Genomic DNA, 7865 nt, shown 5'->3' on the forward strand with positions numbered 1-7865 from the left:
CGTGTTTATTTCGGGCTGAAAAACACGTTTTGAAAAGTGTGATGTTACTGCCCCATAACTTACATGGGGTTGACAAAACTTGCAGAAACATGTTTATTTCTGCTGAAAAACACGTTTTGACCCTTTCTGCACACTGGGGTTAAGGGCTGAGTGTGTTGGCACTTCTGAGCCTTGCTGTTACAAGTAGATTCAGCTGTCTGAAAAAACGTGTTTATTTCGGGCTGAAAAACACGTTTTGAAAAGTGTGATGTTACTGCCCCATAACTTACATGGGGTTGACCAAACTTGCAGAAACATGTTTATTTCTGCTGAAAAACACGTTTTGACCCTTTCTGCACACTGGGGTTAAGGGCTGAGTGTGTTGGCACTTCTGAGCCTTGCTGTTACAAGTAGATTCAGCTGTCTGAAAAAACGTGTTTATTTCGGGCTGAAAAACACGTTTTGAAAAGTGTGATGTTACTGCCCCATAACTTACATGGGGTTGACCAAACTTGCAGAAACATGTTTATTTCTGCTGAAAAACACGTTTTGACAATTTCTGCACACTGGGGTTAAGGGCTGAGTGTGTGGGCTCTTTTGAGCCTTGCTGTTACAAGGAGATTCAGTTGCCTGAAAAAACGCGTTTATTTCGGGCTGAAAAACACGTTTTGAAAAGTGTGATGTTACTGCCCCATAACTTAAATGGGGTTGACCAAACTTGCAGAAACATGTTTATTTCTGCTGAAAAACACGTTTTGACACTTTCTGTACACTGGGGTTAAGGGCTGAGTGTGTGGGCTCTTCTGAGCCTTGCTGTTACAAGGAGATTCAGTTGTCTGAAAAAACGCGTTTATTTCGGGCTGAAAAACACGTTTTGAAAAGTGTGATGTTACTGCCCCATAACTTACATGGGGTTGACCAAACTTGCAGAAACATGTTTATTTCGGCTGAAAAACACGTTTTGACCCTTTCTGCACACTGGGGTTAAGGGCTGAGTGTGTTGGCACTTCTGAGCCTTGCTGTTACAAGTAGATTCAGCTGTCTGAAAAAACGTGTTTATTTCGGGCTGAAAAACACGTTTTGAAAAGTGTGATGTTACTGCCCCATAACTTACATGGGGTTGACCAAACTTGCAGAAACATGTTTATTTCTGCTGAAAAACACGTTTTGACACTTTCTGTACACTGGGGTTAAGGGCTGAGTGTGTGGGCTCTTCTGAACCTTGCTGTTACAAGGAGATTCAGTTGCCTGAAAAAACGCGTTTATTTCGGGCTGAAAAACACGTTTTGAAAAGTGTGATGTTACTGCCCCATAACTTACATGGGGTTGACCAAACTTGCAGAAACATGTTTATTTCTGCTGAAAAACACGTTTTGACCCTTCCTGCACACTGGGGTTAAGGGCTGAGTGTGTTGGCACTTCTGAGCCTTGCTGTTACAAGTAGATTCAGCTGTCTGAAAAAACGTGTTTATTTCGGGCTGAAAAACACGTTTTGAAAAGTGTGATGTTACTGCCCCATAACTTACATGGGGTTGACCAAACTTGCAGAAACATGTTTATTTCTGCTGAAAAACACGTTTTGACACTTTCTGTACACTGGGGTTAAGGGCTGAGTGTGTGGGCTCTTCTGAGCCTTGCTGTTACAAGGAGATTCAGTTGTCTGAAAAAACGCGTTTATTTCGGGCTGAAAAACACGTTTTGAAAAGTGTGATGTTACTGCCCCATAACTTACATGGGGTTGACCAAACTTGCAGAAACATGTTTATTTCTGCTGAAAAACACGTTTTGACCCTTTCTGCACACTGGGGTTAAGGGCTGAGTGTGTTGGCACTTCTGAGCCTTGCTGTTACAAGTATATTCAGCTGTCTGAAAAAACGTGTTTATTTCGGGCTGAAAAACACGTTTTGAAAAGTGTGATGTTACTGCCCCATAACTTACATGGGGTTGACCAAACTTGCAGAAACATGTTTATTTCTGCTGAAAAACACGTTTTGACACTTTCTGTACACTGGGGTTAAGGGCTGAGTGTGTGGGCTCTTCTGAACCTTGCTGTTACAAGGAGATTCAGTTGCCTGAAAAAACGCGTTTATTTCGGGCTGAAAAACACGTTTTGAAAAGTGTGATGTTACTGCCCCATAACTTACATGGGGTTGACCAAACTTGCAGAAACATGTTTATTTCTGCTGAAAAACACGTTTTGACCCTTCCTGCACACTGGGGTTAAGGGCTGAGTGTGTTGGCACTTCTGAGCCTTGCTGTTACAAGTAGATTCAGCTGTCTGAAAAAACGTGTTTATTTCGGGCTGAAAAACACGTTTTGAAAAGTGTGATGTTACTGCCCCATAACTTACATGGGGTTGACCAAACTTGCAGAAACATGTTTATTTCTGCTGAAAAACACGTTTTGACACTTTCTGTACACTGGGGTTAAGGGCTGAGTGTGTGGGCTCTTCTGAGCCTTGCTGTTACAAGGAGATTCAGTTGTCTGAAAAAACGCGTTTATTTCGGGCTGAAAAACACGTTTTGAAAAGTGTGATGTTACTGCCCCATAACTTACATGGGGTTGACCAAACTTGCAGAAACATGTTTATTGTTGCTGAAAAACACGTTTTGACCCTTTCTGCACACTGGGGTTAAGGGCTGAGTGTGTTGGCACTTCTGAGCCTTGCTGTTACAAGTATATTCAGCTGTCTGAAAAAACGTGTTTATTTCGGGCTGAAAAACACGTTTTGAAAAGTGTGATGTTACTGCCCCATAACTTACATGGGGTTGACCAAACTTGCAGAAACATGTTTATTTCTGCTGAAAAACACGTTTTGACAATTTCTGCACACTGGGGTTAAGGGCTGAGTGTGTGGGCTCTTTTGAGCCTTGCTGTTACAAGGAGATTCAGTTGCCTGAAAAAACGCGTTTATTTCGGGCTGAAAAACACGTTTTGAAAAGTGTGATTTTACTGCCCCATAACTTACATGGGGTTGACCAAACTTGCAGAAACATGTTTATTTCTGCTGAAAAACACGTTTTGACCCTTTCTGCACACTGGGGTTAAGGGTTGAGTGTGTGGGCACTTCTGAGCATTGCTGTTACAAGTAGATTCAGTTGTCTGAAAAAACGCGTTTATTTCGGGCTGAAAAACACGTTTTGAAAACTGTGATGTTACTGCCCCATAACTTACATGAGGTTGACCAAACTTGCAGAAACATGTTTATTTCTGCTGAAAAACACGTTTTGACCCTTTCTGCACACTGGGGTTAAGGGCTGAGTGTGTTGGCACTTCTGAGCCTTGCTGTTACAAATAGATTCAGCTGTCTGAAAAAACGTGTTTATTTCGGGCTGAAAAACACGTTTTGAAAAGTGTGATGTTACTGCCCCATAACTTACATGGGGTTGACCAAACTTGCAGAAACATGTTTATTTCTGCTGAAAAACACGTTTTGACACTTTCTGTACACTGGGGTTAAGGGCTGAGTGTGTGGGCTCTTCTGAGCCTTGCTGTTACAAGGAGATTCAGTTGCCTGAAAAAACGCGTTTATTTCGGGCTGAAAAACACGTTTTGAAAAGTGTGATGTTACTGCCCCATAACTTACATGGGGTTGACCAAACTTGCAGAAACATGTTTATTTCTGCTGAAAAACACGTTTTGACCCTTTCTGCACACTGGGGTTAAGGGCTGAGTGTGTTGGCACTTCTGAGCCTTGCTGTTACAAGTATATTCAGCTGTCTGAAAAAACGTGTTTATTTCGGGCTGAAAAACACGTTTTGAAAAGTGTGATGTTACTGCCCCATAACTTACATGGGGTTGACCAAACTTGCAGAAACATGTTTATTTCTGCTGAAAAACACGTTTTGACCCTTTCTGCACACTGGGGTTAAGGGTTGAGTGTGTGGGCATTTCTGAGCCTTGCTGTTACAAGTAGATTCAGTTGTCTGAAAAAACGCGTTTATTTCGGGCTGAAAAACACGTTTTGAAAAGTGTGATGTTACTGCCCCATAACTTACATGGGGTTGACCAAACTTGCAGAAACATGTTTATTTCTGCTGAAAAACACGTTTTGACAATTTCTGCACACTGGGGTTAAGGGCTGAGTGTGTGGGCTCTTTTGAGCCTTGCTGTTACAAGGAGATTCAGTTGCCTGAAAAAACGCGTTTATTTCGGGCTGAAAAACACGTTTTGAAAAGTGTGATGTTACTGCCCCATAACTTACATGGGGTTGACCAAACTTGCAGAAACATGTTTATTTCTGCTGAAAAACACGTTTTGACACTTTCTGTACACTGGGGTTAAGGGTTGAGTGTGTGGGCACTTCTGAGCCTTGCTGTTACAAGTAGATTCAGTTGCCTGAAAAAACGCGTTTATTTCTGGCTGAAAAACACGTTTTGAAAAGTGTGATGTTATTGCCCCATAACTTACATGGGGTTGACCAAACTTGCAGAAACATGTTTATTTCTGCTGAAAAACACGGTTTGACCCTTTCTGCACACTGGGGTTAAGGGCTGAGTGTGTTGGCACTTCTGAGCCTTGCTGTTACAAGTAGATTCAGCTGTCTGAAAAAACGTGTTTATTTCGGGCTGAAAAACACGTTTTGAAAAGTGTGATGTTACTGCCCCATAACTTACATGGGGTTGACCAAACTTGCAGAAACATGTTTATTTCTGCTGAAAAACAAGTTTTGACCCTTTCTGCACACTGGGGTTAAGGGTTGAGTGTGTGGGCACTTCTGAGCCTTGCTGTTACAAGTAGATTCAGTTGTCTGAAAAAACGCGTTTATTTCGGGCTGAAAAACACGTTTTGAAAAGTATGATGTTACTGCCCCATAACTTACATGGGGTTGACCAAACTTACAGAAACATGTTTATTTCTGCTGAAAAACATGTTTTGACCCTTTCTGCACACTGGGGTTAAGGGCTGAGTGTGTTGGCTCTTCTGAGCCTTGCTGTTACAAGTAGATTCAGCTGTCTGAAAAAACGTGTTTATTTCGGGCTGAAAAACACGTTTTGAAAAGTGTGATGTTACTGCCCCATAACTTACATGGGGTTGACCAAACTGGCAGAAACATGTTTATTTCTGCTGAAAAACATGTTTTGACAATTTCTGCACACTGGGGTTAAGGGCTGAGTGTGTGGGCTCTTTTGAGCCTTGCTGTTACAAGGAGATTCAGTTGCCTGAAAAAACGCGTTTATTTCGGGCTGAAAAACACGTTTTGAAAAGTGTGATGTTACTGCCCCATAACTTACATGGGGTTGACCAAACTTGCAGAAACATGTTTATTTCTGCTGAAAAACACGTTTTGACCCTTTCTGCACACTGGGGTTAAGGGCTGAGTGTGTTGGCTCTTCTGAGCCTTGCTGTTACAAGTAGATTCAGCTGTCTGAAAAAACGTGTTTATTTCGGGCTGAAAAACACTTTTTGAAAAGTGTGATGTTACTGCCCCATAACTTACATGGGGTTGACAAAACTTGCAGAAACATGTTTATTTCTGCAGAAAAACACGTTTTGACCCTTTCTGCACACTGGGGTTAAGGGTTGAGTGTGTGGGCACTTCTGAGCATTGCTGTTACAAGTAGATTCAGTTGTCTGAAAAAACGCGTTTATTTCGGGCTGAAAAACACGTTTTGAAAACTGTGATGTTACTGCCCCATAACTTACATGGTGTTGACCAAACTTGCAGAAACATGTTTATTTCTGCTGAAAAACACGTTTTGACCCTTTCTGCACACTGGGGTTAAGGGCTGAGTGTGTTGGCACTTCTGAGCCTTGCTGTTACAAGTAGATTCAGCTGTCTGAAAAAACGTGTTTATTTCGGGCTGAAAAACACGTTTTGAAAAGTGTGATGTTACTGCCCCATAACTTACATGGGGTTGACCAAACTTGCAGAAACATGTTTATTTCTGCTGAAAAACACGTTTTGACCCTTTCTGCACACTGGGGTTAAGGGCTGAGTGTGTTGGCACTTCTGAGCCTTGCTGTTACAAGTAGATTCAGCTGTCTGAAAAAACGTGTTTATTTCGGGCTGAAAAACACGTTTTGAAAAGTGTGATGTTACTGCCCCATAACTTACATGGGGTTGACCAAACTTGCAGAAACATGTTTATTTCTGCTGAAAAACACGTTTTGACCCTTTCTGCACACTGGGGTTAAGGGCTGAGTGTGTTGGCACTTCTGAGCCTTGCTGTTACAAGTAGATTCAGCTGTCTGAAAAAACGTGTTTATTTCGGGCTGAAAAACACGTTTTGAAAAGTGTGATGTTACTGCCCCATAACTTACATGGGGTTGACCAAACTTGCAGAAACATGTTTATTTCTGCTGAAAAACACGTTTTGACAATTTCTGCACACTGGGGTTAAGGGCTGAGTGTGTGGGCTCTTTTGAGCCTTGCTGTTACAAGGAGATTCAGTTGCCTGAAAAAACGCGTTTATTTCGGGCTGAAAAACACGTTTTGAAAAGTGTGATGTTACTGCCCCATAACTTAAATGGGGTTGACCAAACTTGCAGAAACATGTTTATTTCTGCTGAAAAACACGTTTTGACACTTTCTGTACACTGGGGTTAAGGGCTGAGTGTGTGGGCTCTTCTGAGCCTTGCTGTTACAAGGAGATTCAGTTGCCTGAAAAAACGCGTTTATTTCGGGCTGAAAAACACGTTTTGAAAAGTGTGATGTTACTGCCCCATAACTTACATGGGGTTGACCAAACTTGCAGAAACATGTTTATTTCTGCTGAAAAACACGTTTTGACCCTTCCTGCACACTGGGGTTAAGGGCTGAGTGTGTTGGCACTTCTGAGCCTTGCTGTTACAAGTAGATTCAGCTGTCTGAAAAAACGCGTTTATTTCGGGCTGAAAAACACGTTTTGAAAAGTGTGATGTTACTGCCCCATAACTTACATGGGGTTGACCAAACTTGCAGAAACATGTTTATTTCTGCTGAAAAACACGTTTTGACACTTTCTGTACACTGGGGTTAAGGGTTGAGTGTGTGGGCACTTCTGAGCCTTGCTGTTACAAGTAGATTCAGTTGCCTGAAAAAACGCGTTTATTTCTGGCTGAAAAACACGTTTTGAAAAGTGTGATGTTATTGCCCCATAACTTACATGGGGTTGACCAAACTTGCAGAAACATGTTTATTTCTGCTGAAAAACACGGTTTGACCCTTTCTGCACACTGGGGTTAAGGGCTGAGTGTGTTGGCACTTCTGAGCCTTGCTGTTACAAGTAGATTCAGCTGTCTGAAAAAACGTGTTTATTTCGGGCTGAAAAACACGTTTTGAAAAGTGTGATGTTACTGCCCCATAACTTACATGGGGTTGACCAAACTTGCAGAAACATGTTTATTTCTGCTGAAAAACACGTTTTGACCCTTTCTGCACACTGGGGTTAAGGGTTGAGTGTGTGGGCACTTCTGAGCCTTGCTGTTACAAGTAGATTCAGTTGTCTGAAAAAACGCGTTTATTTCGGGCTGAAAAACACGTTTTGAAAAGTATGATGTTACTGCCCCATAACTTACATGGGGTTGACCAAACTTACAGAAACATGTTTATTTCTGCTGAAACACATGTTTTGACCCTTTCTGCACACTGGGGTTAAGGGCTGAGTGTGTTGGCTCTTCTGAGCCTTGCTGTTACAAGTAGATTCAGCTGTCTGAAAAAACGTGTTTATTTCGGGCTGAAAAACACGTTTTGAAAAGTGTGATGTTACTGCCCCATAACTTATATGGGGTTGACCAAACTGGCAGAAACATGTTTATTTCTGCTGAAAAACATGTTTTGACAATTTCTGCACACTGGGGTTAAGGGCTGAGTGTGTGGGCTCTTTTGAGCCTTGCTGTTACAAGGAGATTCAGTTGCCTGAAAAAACGCGTTTATTTCGGGCTGAAAAACACGTTTTGAAAAG

Source organism: Lepisosteus platostomus, chromosome 22, assembly GCF_059453375.1.
Source record: "Lepisosteus platostomus isolate fLepPlt1 chromosome 22, fLepPlt1.hap1, whole genome shotgun sequence".
In the NCBI taxonomy this organism is placed as follows: Eukaryota; Metazoa; Chordata; class Actinopteri; order Semionotiformes; family Lepisosteidae; genus Lepisosteus; species Lepisosteus platostomus.